The sequence below is a fragment of the Acomys russatus genome, chromosome 23 (assembly GCF_903995435.1).
Source record: "Acomys russatus chromosome 23, mAcoRus1.1, whole genome shotgun sequence".
NCBI lineage: Eukaryota > Metazoa > Chordata > Mammalia > Rodentia > Muridae > Acomys > Acomys russatus.
Window position 1 is genome coordinate 26,680,762 of NC_067159.1, and position 14,508 is coordinate 26,695,269.

The following is a 14,508-nucleotide window of genomic DNA, read 5'->3' on the forward strand; positions in this document are numbered from 1 at the left end:
GTGGTAACAAGCTGAATCTAATCATATACCAAAAAGTCCAATCACCAGAATCAATTGGGATTTATTTATTATAGGAATACAAGGGTGGTTCAGGATACAGAAATCAATGAATGCAACATTGCATCAACAAAGTAAAATTAAAACTAATGGTCAACATAGTATTTAAACACAAAATCACTATTTATTCCTTATTAACATAAGTAACAAAGCACCAAGACCTGAACATAATAAAGGCTTAACATAAGGTTGTAGTTAATATCATAAAGAATGTGGCAAATATGGAATCATTTTTTCTACGATCTAAAACAAGAGAGGCATGTCTATTTTTTTTTAAAACCACTCTTCAAAATAGTAAAATAAGTCTAATTCTGTTAATATAGGGAGGAGAAAAACATTTTCAAAATGCCATCATATAGGTTCATAGATGGGCAAGACCTATAGAACACCTTCCCAAACAAAGAATGAAGCCCAAACTACAAGAAACCGAGGAAGCATGCTATCATAAGAAGTAGAGCATTCTGCCTAGCAAAGTAGGCACAACTGGAAAGACCAAGAAACCTGGTACCAAAGGGTTGGGATAGTTGGACTGTTTTTAAAGTAGGCATAAAACTGGCGTGCTCAGGATGAAGAAAAATCTCATTGCCAAGACTGAAATCCACCATCTTCGGCCAACTGAAGAAGGAATAACTACATTTATTACTGTTAGCTTTAATATATTTTTAATTTATTCAATTTACATCCCTGCTGTAGCTCCCTCCCTGGTTGCTTTCTTGTCTCTCCCTCCCCCCATCATCTCCCTCTCCCTCTTCTAGTCCTCAGAAAAGGGAAGACCTCCTCCCCTAGCATCTGACCTCAGCCTATCATGTCTCATCCAGGCTGCCTCTATCATCTTCCTCTGTGGCCTGGCAGAGCTGCTCAACCAGGGGGAAGTGATCAACGTGTGTGGGACAGAGTCATGTCGAAAGAAGCCACTGCTCCCCATGTTATGGGGCCCACAAGGAAACTGTGATATGTATCTACTACATCTGAGCAGAGGGCCTAGGTCCTCACCATTCAGTGTCTTGGTTGGTACATCAATCCCTGCAGCACCGACTCTTCTGCCAGATTTGTTGCCTTCATTGGTCTCCTTGTGGAGCTGCAGTCCCTGCCAGGTCTTTTTATGCTCCAAAGCCTAAAAATGGGCAGCAAGCTTGGATGCAGGCAGAGTTGACAGCCAAATTGCCAAGACAGGGTAAGCAAGTCTCAATAGTTCCTGCCTTACAAATATGTCTGGCAGATATATTGGGCCAGAAGTCTGAAGATATGCTCAAATGGTGTAGAGTATTTTGGGTGACTGTTCGGGCAGCAATCGGTCTCTGTCATCTTCTCATTTGGGAAGCTGCTAACCTGCACTCTCTGTATACTCAGGTAATCAAGTTTATTCCTTTCCAAATCTCTGATGGGGTGAAGACCAGATAGTTTAGTTTTGCAATTAAGCTTAGTTGTTTATGGGTTAAGATAGTTTTAGGTCTAAATAGATGTTTTAAGATGATAGATATTTATTTTCATTTAGAAATTTAAACTCACCAAAATAGGAAAGATGTTTTCGTCAAGGCTGCCATATACAAATAGTTAAAACATTATGAATGTAATACACACACACACACACACACATACAAACACACACACAAAATTCCTGATTGTTTCATGGTTCTTCTTGGTGTAGGTAGTTTATTATATAAAGCTGAGTAGTATTCCATTGTGTAAATGTACCACAGTTTCTTTATCTTCGGTTGAGGGACATCTAGGTTGGCTCCAGATTATGCTATTACAAAAAAAGCTGCTATGAATATAGTTGTGCAAATATCCTTGTTGTATAGTAGAGCATATTTCAGGTATATGCCCAGGGGGCTACAACTGGGATTTGAGGTCTCACTATTCCCAATTGTCTGAGAAAGCATAAGATTGATTTCCAAAGTGTTTGTACAAGTTTACACTCCCAACAGCAATGGAGGAGTGTTCCTCTTTCTCAGCATTCTCGACAGCATGGGCTGTCACTTTAGTTTTTTTTTTTTTTTTCTCTTAGCCATTCTGATAGGTATAAGATGGAATCTCTGAGTCACTTTGGTTTGCATTTCTCTGATGACTTGGGAGATTAAGCACTTCTTTACGTGTTTCTCAGCCATTTGATATTTCTTTGTTGAAAATTCTCTGTTGGTTTGAAGACAAGATAGGTTTAGTTTTACAATTAAGAATAGTTGTTTAGGAGTTAAGATGTTTTTAGGTTAAATTAATAATGGTGAGCTATGATAGCTATTGATTTACATTCAGAATTTTAGATGCACCAAGATAGAAAAGATGTTTTCTTCATGACTGTCAAATACAAATAGCCAAAACACGAAGAATGTAACATTTATACAGTTTCTGGTTGTTTTATAGTTTTTCTTGCTATACATAGCCTATTGTATACATATGTGTAATAATATAAATGTATATGTAAAAAATAAAAAAATTTAATAATAAAAAAGAAAAGAGAGAGAAAATTATCTGTTTAGTTTTGGACCCTATTTTTAATTGGTTTATTTTGTATAATGGGTTTTAGTTCCTTGACTTCTTGATATATTTTGGATAAGAGCCCTAGGTCAGATGAATGGTTGGTGACGACCTTTGCCCTGTCTGTAGGCTGTTGTTTTCTTCTGTTGACAGTGTCCTTTGCTTTACAGAAGCTTTTCATTTTCATGAGGTCCCATTTATTAATTGTTGATCTTAGAGCCTGGGATGTTGGTGTTCTGTTCAGGAAGTTATCTCCTGTGCCACTGAGGTCAAGGCTCCTCCCCAATTTTTCTTCTAACAGATTTAATGTGTATGGTTTTATGTTAAGTTTTTGTATAGTGAACTACCTCTGCATGCCTAGATGAAGCCAAGTTGGTCATGATAAATGATATGTCTGTGGACTTGGTTTGCAAGTATTTTATTGAGTATTTTTAAATCAATGCTCATAAGGAAAATTGGTTTGAAATTCTCTTTCTTTGTTGAATTTGTGTGGTTTAGGTATCAAGGTGACTGTGGTATCATGGAATGAGTTTGGTAATGTATTTTGTGGAATAGAATTGGTATTCCCTCTTCTTTGAGGGTCTGGCAGAATTATGTGCTGAATCCATCTGGTCCTGGGCTTGTTGTTGTTGTTGTTGTCATTGTTGGGAGACTTTTGATGACTGCCTTTATTTCCCCTGAAGGTATAGGAGTATTTAATTTTTTAGCTGGCCTTGATTCAGTTTTTGTACTTGTTAGCTATCAACAAAACTGTCCACTTCATTTAGATCTTCAAATTTTGTAACATATAAGCTTTTGAAATAAGATAGGATGATTCTTTGGATGGCTTCTGTATTTGCCATTATGTCTCCCTTTTCATTTCTGGTTTTGTTGATTTACTTAGTTTAGCTAAAGGTTTGTCTATCTTTCTGATTTTCTCAAAGAACCTATTATTGGTTTTGTTTCTTCTTTTAATGTTTTTCTTTGTTTCTAATGTATTGATTTCAGCCTTGTGTTTGGTCATTTTCAGCTCTCTACTCTTCTTGGGTGTGTCTGTTTCTTTCTGTTCTAGATCTTTCAGGTGTGCTGTTAAGTTGCTAGTATGGAATCTTTCCAATTTCTTTATGAAAGCAATTAGTGCTATGATCTTTCCTCTTAACACTTTTTTCATTGTGTCCCATAATTTTGAGTATATTGTGCCTTCATTTTCATTTTACAAAGTCATTAATTTCTTTTTTTTTTTATTTCATCCCTAACCCAATGTTCATTGAGCAGTTCTTCAGTTTCCATGAGTTTTTAAGGCTTTCTGTTTTTTTCTTTTGTTAATTTGTAGCTTTAATCCATGGTAGCCTTATAAGATGCAAGGGGTTATTTTGACTTTCTTGTACCTGTTAAAGTTTTCTTTGTGACTAAGTGTATGGTCCATTTTGGAGAAGATTCCATGAGGTGCTGAGAAGATGGTATATTCTTTTGTGTTTAGATGAAATGTTGTATGGCCCTGATAGGTCCATTTGATTTGTGATATCTATTAATTTCATTATTTCTCCATTTAATTTCTTTTTTTAATGATCTGTCTACAGGTGAGAATGGTGTGTTGAAGTTACACACTTTAATATGTAGGGTTTGATGTGTGATAATCTTATTAATATTTCTTTTATGAATGTGGGAGCTCCTGTGTTTGGGGCATAGATTTTCAGGATTGAGATGTCATATTGCTGTGTTTTTCATTTGATGAGTATGACGTGTCCTTCCCCATCTATTTTGATTAGTTTTGGTTGAAAGTCTATTTCATTAGATACTAGAATGGCTACTGTAGTGTGCCTTTTGGGTCTATTTTCTTGGAATACATTTTTCCAGCACTTTACTCTAAGGTAATGTCTATCTTTATTGCTGAGGTGTATTTCTTGTATGCAGCAGAATACTGTTTTCACATACATTCTATTAGCCGGTGTCTTTTTATTGAGGCCATTGATCTTGAGAGATAACTGACCAGTGGTTGTTAGTTCCTGTGGGTTTTTTGTTTGTTTGTTTGCTTGTTTGTTTTGGTGGTCGTGATGGTGGTAGTAGTAGAGTGTGTGTGTGTGTGTGTGTCCTTTGTTTTGGTTTTGCAGATGTGGGGTTAGTTACTTCCTGTGTTTTCCTAGGTTTACGAACCACACTAGGTTGGAGTTTTCTTTCTTGTTATGGACGACTTGTGGCTAGGTAATGTTTACACTTGATTTTTTTGTTTGTTTGTTTATTCTCTCCATCTATTGTGATTGAGTGTTTGGCTGTGTATAGTAGTTTGGGTTTGTGGCTGTGGTCTCATACTGTTTGCATGACATCTGTCCAGACCTTTCTGGCTTTCATAGTCTGTATTGAGAAGTCATGTGTAATTTTAATAGGTTTGCCTTTAATTGTGATTTGGCCTTTTTCTCTTCCAGCTTTTAATATTCTCTCTTTGTTTTGTAAGATTAATGTTTTGTTTATTATGTGACAGGGGAGATTTTCTTTTCTGGTCCTATCTATTTGGTGTTCTTTAGGCTTCTTATATGTTTATGGGCTTTTCTTTCTTAAGTTTTGGAAGTTTTTTTCTATGATTTTTTGAAAATATTTTCTTGCCTGTGGAACGTGGGACTTCTTCTTTTACTCCATTTATTCTTAGACTTGGTCTTTTTGTAGTGTCCCTTATTGCTTAGATGTTTTGTGTCAGGAACATTTTAGTTTCAGCATTTTCTTTGACTTATGTATCTATGTATGTGTCAGCTGTAACCTCTGCACTTGAGATTATCTCTTCCAACTCTTATATTCTGTTGGTGTTGTTTGTGCCTGCAGTTCTTGTTCTCTTCCCTAGGTTTCCAACTCCAGAGTTGCTGCAGATTGTGTTTTCTTTGTTGCTTCTAATTCCCATTTTAGTTTGAGTACTTTTATTTATTTATTTCATTCTTTCTCCCATTCAATTTTATTCCCGGTAATTCTTTATAAGATTTATTCAATTTTTCATCTGTTTGAATAGATTTTCGTCTATTTCTTTGAGAGCTTTATTTTCTTCCTTAAGGCTTTATATAATTTTCATCACCCCATATTTACAATTGTTTTCTTGCTCTTCAGGGATACTAGTACCTCCAGGGATTCCTCGTATCATATTGCTCTAACTTCTCTTTCTTTTGTTATTGCATTGGCCTCTAGCCATCTGGTTGTCTTTGGTGTTAGTAGGCCTGGAGATTCCTCTAGTGGTGTAGCTGTCTGTGTCCCTGGTGGGCCACACAAGTCAGGAGCAAGCAAAGAGAGCACCAAGACAAAGATTATTTGCTAGTGCTCCCTGGAGGCCTCCTCAGGATGGTGGACAATGGATGCGGGAGCCTGTGCCCAGCTCAGTTCTGATGGTTTCACTGTCCACGTCCCAGTTGGGTCAGGCAGGAGAGGAGCAGGCTGAGAGAGCTCCAAGCCAAATGCTTCTCTGGTGCCCCTCAGGTTGCCTTGGTATGATGGACAATATGGGTTGTGATCCATTCCTGACTCACCTCTGCTAAACTGCCCCCTGCTGTCTATGATCCAGATGGGCCAGGCCAGAAATGAGTGGTAGGAGAGAGATCTGAGAAAAAAACCTATTCTGGTGTCCCACAGGCCTCCTCTGCTGGGTTGCCAGGTGTATCCTGGATTGGCCAGGCTGGTGGGTATTTGGCTGAGAGAGCCAATCCCAAAGCTGCTCAGGTGTTCCATAGGCCCCTTAGAGATGACAACTAATGTGGCTTGTGCCCTGCACCCAACTCACCTCTATTTGTTAGCTCTCTGTGTCCCAGATGTGCCAGTACAGTAAGCAGCATGCAAAGAGGGAGCCAAGCCCAAAGCTGCTTGGGCATCCCACAGTACCTCTCTGCAAGGCAGATAATGTGAGTTGTGGCCCACACCTAATTCATCTCTGCTAGTTCACTCTCTGCGCCCAAATGGGCCAAGCCAGAGAGGAACAGTAGGTATGAAGTCCAAGCCCAAAGTTGCTAAGGTGTTCCAAGGGCCTCTTCCGCTCTTTTCCTTAGCTTTAATATTATTATAAGCTAAAGGTAATTGTAAGTAGCCTGAAGCTTGGAAAGTGTGTTTGATGCAATTTCTTCTTCTTTTTTTCCCTGTTCTTATGATAGTTTATCTTTTTCTTTCTTTCTTTTTTTATTTGTATTTTGTTCACTTTACATGCAGATTATAGTCTCTTCCATCAGTCCTCTCCCCCAAGTCCTCAGAAAGGGAAATCCTTTTCCCCTATGATCTGACCTCAGCCTATCAAGTCTCATCTGGACTGCCTGTATCCTCTTGCTCTGTGAACTGGAAAGGCTGCCCTGCCAGGGGGAAGTGATAATGAGTGGGTACCAGAGCTTACTACAATTTTAGCTTTTAACTTTGAATCAGCTGTGAAGTGTTCTCATGCCTAATTTTAAATAACAAAGGTCTGTCCACCGAAGTCTTGATTCATTTTTAGCAACGTTTGTCAGATTAGAGATATGAAGATGATTCCTTGAGTACCTGTTCTCTTTCCCAATCAACTAATCTAATTTTATCACCACCTCTTAGTACTTTCATGACTGAAGTGATCATCCATACTTAACACTCTGTTGTACCCTTTTTCTTAAATTATTAGCTACTACTTGTGCATCCTTTTCCCTTTCACAAAATTTCTTCATCACATCCACATGTCGTTAACTATAAATATAACTGTTATAAAATGTTTACATAGGTGTCTGTTTGGACATAATTTTTCATCTAATTATTAAATCACAAGTCACATGTCAAACTGGTGATAAAACAATGCTTTGTTTTAGGAATATTCCAAACTGTTTAACATAATAATTTAAAATGTTTCAATACCATAGGTAGCAATGTGAACGCCTATTGGGTCATAGGCCTGCCAGCATCTTGTGATGGGCTTTTCTTGGAAGGAATCTGTTGTTTGAGGTTAGAGTCCTCCCAGTCCAAATAGCCTTTCCAGACTCCAAAGCAGGAACTTCTGCTCTCTGTCTGACTTCATGTAGAGAGTGTCTTTAGACATAGATGCCCTTATAACCATACGTGATATGTGTCCTTTGAAATAGCTCCCTGTTAGCTCTCCCCTCCCTGTGTCTATAGGATAATTAGGTGCAATGTTACCATCCGTACGATAGGAGCATGCCCCCTAATGCAAAACAAGCATCTTTAAAGTGTCTGGTTTCAATCAATTATGTACACCTATTCTGGAAGTCCTCCCAATCCAAGGACTATACAGACTTTGAACTAGCTCACTGAAGTGTTTCCTGGATTCTTCCATCTCTGTCATGCTCTAGGACTTCCAAGCTCTGCTCCTCATCTTCTGTTCCTCCTGTGTTGGTGGACTGGTGGCCAATAGCCCCTCAGGGAAGAGTAGAAATACCAGAATTCTGAGACATTCTAATAGTTGTGAATTGTTATATCATTATTGGCACAGTTTGCATTTCCTTGATGAATGCGATGGGGTAGAAGATATTTTTATGCATATTTACCATCTAAATGTCCTTTTAGTGAAGTGTCTGTGCATGACTTTAAGTCTATTACCAAAAGCTTTCTCACATTGTTGAACATCATTAGATCCTGTCTATTTTGAATACATTCCAATTTTAGATGCTTATGTTCCAAACATATTATCCCTGTTCGTGTCTTGTTTTGCTTTTTTTATTCTCTTGACAGTATATTTCAAAGAATAGATACACTACCAACTGGAACTTATGCTGCATAAGAATTGCTGCAAGTCTATGGACCCATCAACAGCATATCTGACAGAGATGAATAGGGGGTTGTGGACATCTCACTTGAATAGCAGCCCTGATTAATGCAATGACTTCATCTTCTGTTTCGATATCATGGAGAAGAAAGATTACAATTTTCTGAAAAAAAAAATCTGTAGGTCCCTTACCAAATATTGTAGTCAACAGTGAGAATGTGGTTCCCCTATGAATATTTAGTCTTACTAAACTTGGCTAAGGTAAAACACAGAAAAGACCCTGTAAAACCTTGGTGTTCTCCTACAGAGTCTCACAATCTTCATTCAGCCTAAATTCCTTCTTAGGTACAAAAACAGATCTATCAGGCAGTTACAGGCCTAACTGAGTCTGGAAAGCACCATTGCCACAGCTTTCTTTGATCCAATTTTCTCCAGTAGTGAAGTGACCCACTTCTACAGTTTTATGTGCCTTCCGTCTTTTCATACTTATTGCTGTTCAGCTTTACATCCTTTGGGATAGATGAGAGGAGATTGGCTGTCATTTCACTTTTTGTATATTTGGTGAGACTGGCTTTGTGTCCTAACTTGTGGTCAATTGTGGGGAAAGTTACACGAGTTGCTGAACATAATGGGGTCTTTATCATTATTGGTTATTAATTGTTTTTACTTTTGTTTTTGAGAGTTTGGGTAGAATATTCTGAATATTTTTGTTATTCTGGGATTTTCTATGCTTTTAGATGAAGATGAAAATTAATCTATCATGACCTGTGAAGAGTTGTGTTGCAATTTTTATAGGAATTTCATTGAATCTGAAGATTATTTTTGGTAGAAGAGCAATTTTTACTGTGTTAATCCTACTAATCACGAGAATGGCAGATCTTTCCAACCTCTGACACCATCTTCAATTTCTTTCTCCAGTGACTTGAAGTTTTTATCATACAAGTCTTTCACTTGCTTGGTTAAAGATACCGCAAGATATATTAAACTCCATGAAAGATGTTGTTTTCCTAATTTCTTTTTCAGAACTTTCCTCATTTGTATATAGGAGGACTACTTATTTTTGTAAATTAATGTAATCACCTACTAGGCTAAATGTATTTATTAACTATAGGAGTTTCTTGGTGAACCTTTTAAGGTCAATTATGTGTACTATCATATCAATTACAAATAAAGATAACTTGACTTTTAGCTTTCTAATTTTTATCCATTTGTTTTTTTTTACTTGTCTTATTGACCTAGCTAAAACTTTAAGTACTATGTTGAATAGGTATGGGGAGAGTGAGCAACCTTATCTTGTTCTGGATTTTAGAGGAACTGCTTTAAGTTTTTCTTCATTTCAATTGATATTGACTATGGCTGTAGGATCACTGTAAAGTTCCCTTATCATATTGAGATATGTGCCTTGTATTCCTAATATCTCAAGGACTTTTATCATGAAGGTATGTTGGATTTTTGTCACAGGTCCTTTCTGTATCTTGTGAGATTATCATGCAGTCTTTGTCTTTCAGTTTGTTTATATGGTGGTTTACACTTCTTAATTTACATATGTTGAACCATCCCTGCATTCTGGGATAAACTCTATTTGATTATGGTAGATAATTATGGGGGCTGTTCTTGTATTTGCAAGTATTTTTTTGAATAATTTTACATCTTTTTCACAAGATACTGGACTGTAATTCCCTTCCTGTTGTATCTTTATGTGGTTTGGGTATTAGGGTGATTGTGGCCTTATAAAATGAATTGTACAATGACCTTTTTGTTTCTATGTGGTGGAATAATTTGAGGAGGCATTAACTTTCTGTCAAAATCTGGAAGAATTCTGTGCTAAAACCATCTGGGTCTGGGATTTTTAATGATTATGTCTATTTCACAAGGGTTTATAGGTCTTTAAATTGCTTATTGGATTTTGATTTAACTTAGTTAAGTGGCATGTATTAAGAAAATTATTCATTTCTTTTATGTTTTCCAATTGACAAAATGCAAGTTTTTAGGTTATGTTTTTATGATTGTCTGTATTTTTCTTTGTTTCTGTTATGTCCCTTTCTTGTATTCTAATTTTGTTAGGTATATATTTTTTCTTTTTTTTTTGGTGAATTTTGATAAGAGTTTGTAGATTTTCTTGATGTTCTCAAAGAATAAACTCTTTGTTTTATCAATTTATCATTTTTGTTTTGTTTTGTGGCAATTCACTACTCATTTTTGTGTTATTTCCTTTTTTATTGATAGTTCTAGAGCTTTCCAGTTTTTCATTAAGGTGAGAGTTGTTATCTTATTTTTCTTTTCATGTAGGCACTTAGTGCTATGACCTTGCCTCATAGAACAGCTTTCATTGTGTCCCATAATTTTATTATGTTGTATGGTCATTTTTATTCAATTCTAGAATATCTTTGATTTTTTTCTTGAATTCTGTCTTGATCTACCTTTCATTCCAAAGAGAATTGTTCAGTTTCCAGGAGTTTGTAAACTTCCTGTTGTTTTTACCCAGTTTTAATCTTCAATGATTAGATAGGATGCATGTGTTGATTTAATTTTCTTTTATATCTTTAAACTTGCTTTGTGTACAAGTAGTTTTGTCAGTTTTGAACAAAGGTAGAAGATGGTATATTCTTTTTGGTTTTGTTTTGTTTGTTTGGTTTTTGTTTAGATGAAATATTTCGTAAATATCTGTTAGGATTGTTTGGCTTATAACTTCAGTTAAGTCTAGCACTCTCTAGTAAGTCTTTTTTGAGATGACCTGTCTTTTGGCAAGAATGAGCTATTAAAGTGTCCTACTACCAGTGTGTGATAGAAGAATAAAAAGTAATGCACACAGGAAAAGTAGCAGATGACTGTGGAATGAAGCAGAAAATAGTGGGCTATAATACTGTTTTGTCCCCAATTTAGTGTAAGCAATGGATCTAATTTTAACTATTTTTTACTGTAATGATGACTAAGGAATGTACAGTTTATATTGAAGAAAACAATATAAATCACATAAAATAATATTGCCAGGTAAAGAGTGAAGGCTTGCTTAAGCTGATATCAGGAAAGCTGTAGAAGGATTTGGGGTTTTGGGTGGTCGATTCAAGTTGTCAGGATACAAGTTCAGTTTAAAAAGCTTCAATAATTGAATCTTTTAGATCCTACATGAACAAATACCTCCTGAGATAAAAATGTCTTTAAAACATATAGTGATGGAAAGCTTTTGTGTATCCTGTTGTGACAGATCTGTAAATCTTGCAAAACAGAAGCACAAAAACATTATTTTTACTTGATATATAAAGTACATTTGGCGTATATTATTGTCTATGATATATGTAAAAGTGTAACAAATCATTTTTTTTCTAGGCTCTTTCTGTTGCTTAGAAACAGAGGAATGGAAGAAATGATAAAAATAGGTCACCGCTTAGTGAGGGATTTTCTTGCTTTTTTATATCAGGAAATATCATTTGAGGATAATAATAGACATAAATCATGGGTATTCTTTGCACTGCTTTGAAACAATGCAATATTAGGTGAGTTTAATTTTTTCTATCATCTTGAAAAGTTTTTTTCCTTCACATGAAATGTTAAAAATAAAGTATGTTATGTGTCTTATGTTTCCATAAAGGTTACCATTTTTTTCTTAATAGCTGAGAAACACTTCATAGTACATATGAAATGGAGCAAAGTCATTATGCATTTAGTGGAGCTGCTTATGCTTATGACAGCAATAACTACTGAAGGACATAAGCCTTCAAAGAATTAATTGCTTTTATGCAAACAAAAACAGAAAATTTATTATTTTGCTAAATAGTTTATTTTATGCTAATGGTTAATGTAAATATCCAGGGCATTTACTTCAGACTGATTTATGTAACCACTTGGCAGGTGTGCAACATTAATTATAATCACATTTATGTAGTAATATTCTAATTGCATGTTTGTTTATGTAGCAGTCAAATTTAAAACAATTAGAATTTCCTTGTTTAATCCTTATGTAAAATTAGCATTCTGACTTACTTTCCTTAATGAAAAGGAATGCCTTAGCTCCATGTTCTTTCTTTTTGTAGACGCCTGCCTTGAACACTTAGTTTTCAGTATATAACCCAAGTTTTAAACATGAATGACAATGCTCCTCCCTCCAAAAGTCATAGCCCATCTAACAAAACTCTAACGCCTCAAATGGAAAAATCTTTCTTTCTGTTGTTTGATTCCAAGAGTCTCTTGAATCAAAAAGTCTCTTAGAATGAAGAAACGCCCAAGAACAATACAGGCTACTGAAATTGCCAACTGATTTAGAAGGTAAAACCCTATTACTAGAGATGCCATGCACTTTAGACACAGGACACTGAAAGCCTGAGCTGGAACTGATTTGGAAGCCTATTTCTGAAGGACTAACTCTCAGAGCATCTGAAGGTCCTATGGAAGCTGCCGAAGGATAAAAGCAGTTAATAGCCCTGCCCAGCTCTGAAACCTACAAAGTACAGCCATGATCAACTAATCAACATACATCCAATGGTGTAGTAATATCACTTTTAGATTGGGGTTTATTAGCATCTATCTAATTGGAATTAAGTCCTACTCAAATAGTAGGAAATTCATGCCTGTTTCTATAAATCTAGCCAACTATCTGTGGCTGAAGTGGTCATAGATCCTAGAGGAAAACTTACTGTTACAATTTTCCTAGACTAATATAACTTCTAAATGTTTTCTAATACTTATTGTTACACCCACAGATAAGTTTGGCTCTCAAACACTTTCAAAGTATCATTTTGAAAAAGATGGGGGTATTACAGAGAACCGCAGCTAATCCAAATGCAAAGAACACTAAATCCCCTGGGGGCTAGTCCTAACCAACGTATCTACAATAAAACTTCTTCATCCATGGCTAGATAAAATATCAGAAGAGGAGACAGAAAGATTATAACAACCAAAGGATCAAGACATGTGTTACTGCATCGTATCTTACAGACATTACAGTGAAGATGCACTCATGAAATCTCAAAAAGATGACCACCTAAAGATGATCTGAATAATAATGTCACTGAATACAATAAAAAAATCTTGAAATTTGCAGGCAAAAGGATGGAACTAGAAATGATCATCCTGAGTGAGGAAATCCAGACCCAGAAAGACACACATAGTGTATACTCACTTATAAGTAGAGTATTAGGCCAACATCGATGTCCTCTGAGTGATTAAACCAGGCGGGGCATTGGAACAGAAGCTGGGATGGAATGCCCAGACAGACTCTGGGTGGATCAATGAGAGTGGTATGGAAGAGTTGGGAGAGAAGGACCCAGAAGGTTCAGGAGCCCCACAAGGAGACCATCAAGGCTGGCAGCAGTTCTAGACACATGGGACCTACACAAAATGTTGCACCAACCAAGGAAAATGCCTATGTCCAGCTCATTCTCAACAGTTTTGTGGGGAGCAGGGACTGCCTCTGACATGAACTCTGGTGCCCCCAATTTGATTAATTCCCCTTGCTGGGGAGGCCCTGTGGGCACACAGAGGAAGGGAATGCAGGCTATCTTGATGAGACCTTATGGCCATTGTCATATGGGAGGGGGTCCCCTTCTGTCAGAGGTCTAAGGGAAGGGAATAAAGCAGAAGAGGTAGGGAGGGAGAGTGGGAATGAGAAGATACAAGGGAGGGGGTAGCTATTTGGATTTAATCTGAATAAATTATAATTAAAAACTCTTGATTACTTGCTTTAGACAACCATTGGCTATCAAACCAGAATCAGATTTCTCCAGGATGAGTTCCCTGAACAGTTATTCAATCTGAAGTGGTCAGCTTAAAAAACATGTACACACAATAAACAACAAATAGACCCAGTAAGGTTTGTGTGTGTGTGTGTGTGTGTGTGTGTGTGTGTGTGTGTGAGAGAGAGAGAGAGAGAGAGAGAGAGAGAGAGAGAGAGAGTATATATATTAATAGAAAGGCCATGGAATTGAAAGGGAGTGGGAAGTAGATGGGAGGAGTTGGATGGTGAAAGCAAAGGGGTGGAAATAATTCAAACACAGTAGTCATGTAAGATTCTCTTTTAAAAATTTAAAGTTAAATTAAAATAAAAAATGTGTGAATTGGATTTCTGCTCAGATATCCGCATTATAATTTTATATTATATTACATATTACTTGTCTGTATTGTTTATCATCATTATATCAGTATCATCATTTATTATTATTATGATGATGATGTGCATGTCCGTGGTGCATAACGTTTGTGAGTATGAGAACACAAGTGTAATGGCGCATGTGTGCTGGTCATAGTACACCTTTTAGGGCTCAGTTCTCTTCTGCAGTGTGGCTGAGGCAGAATCTTTAAAG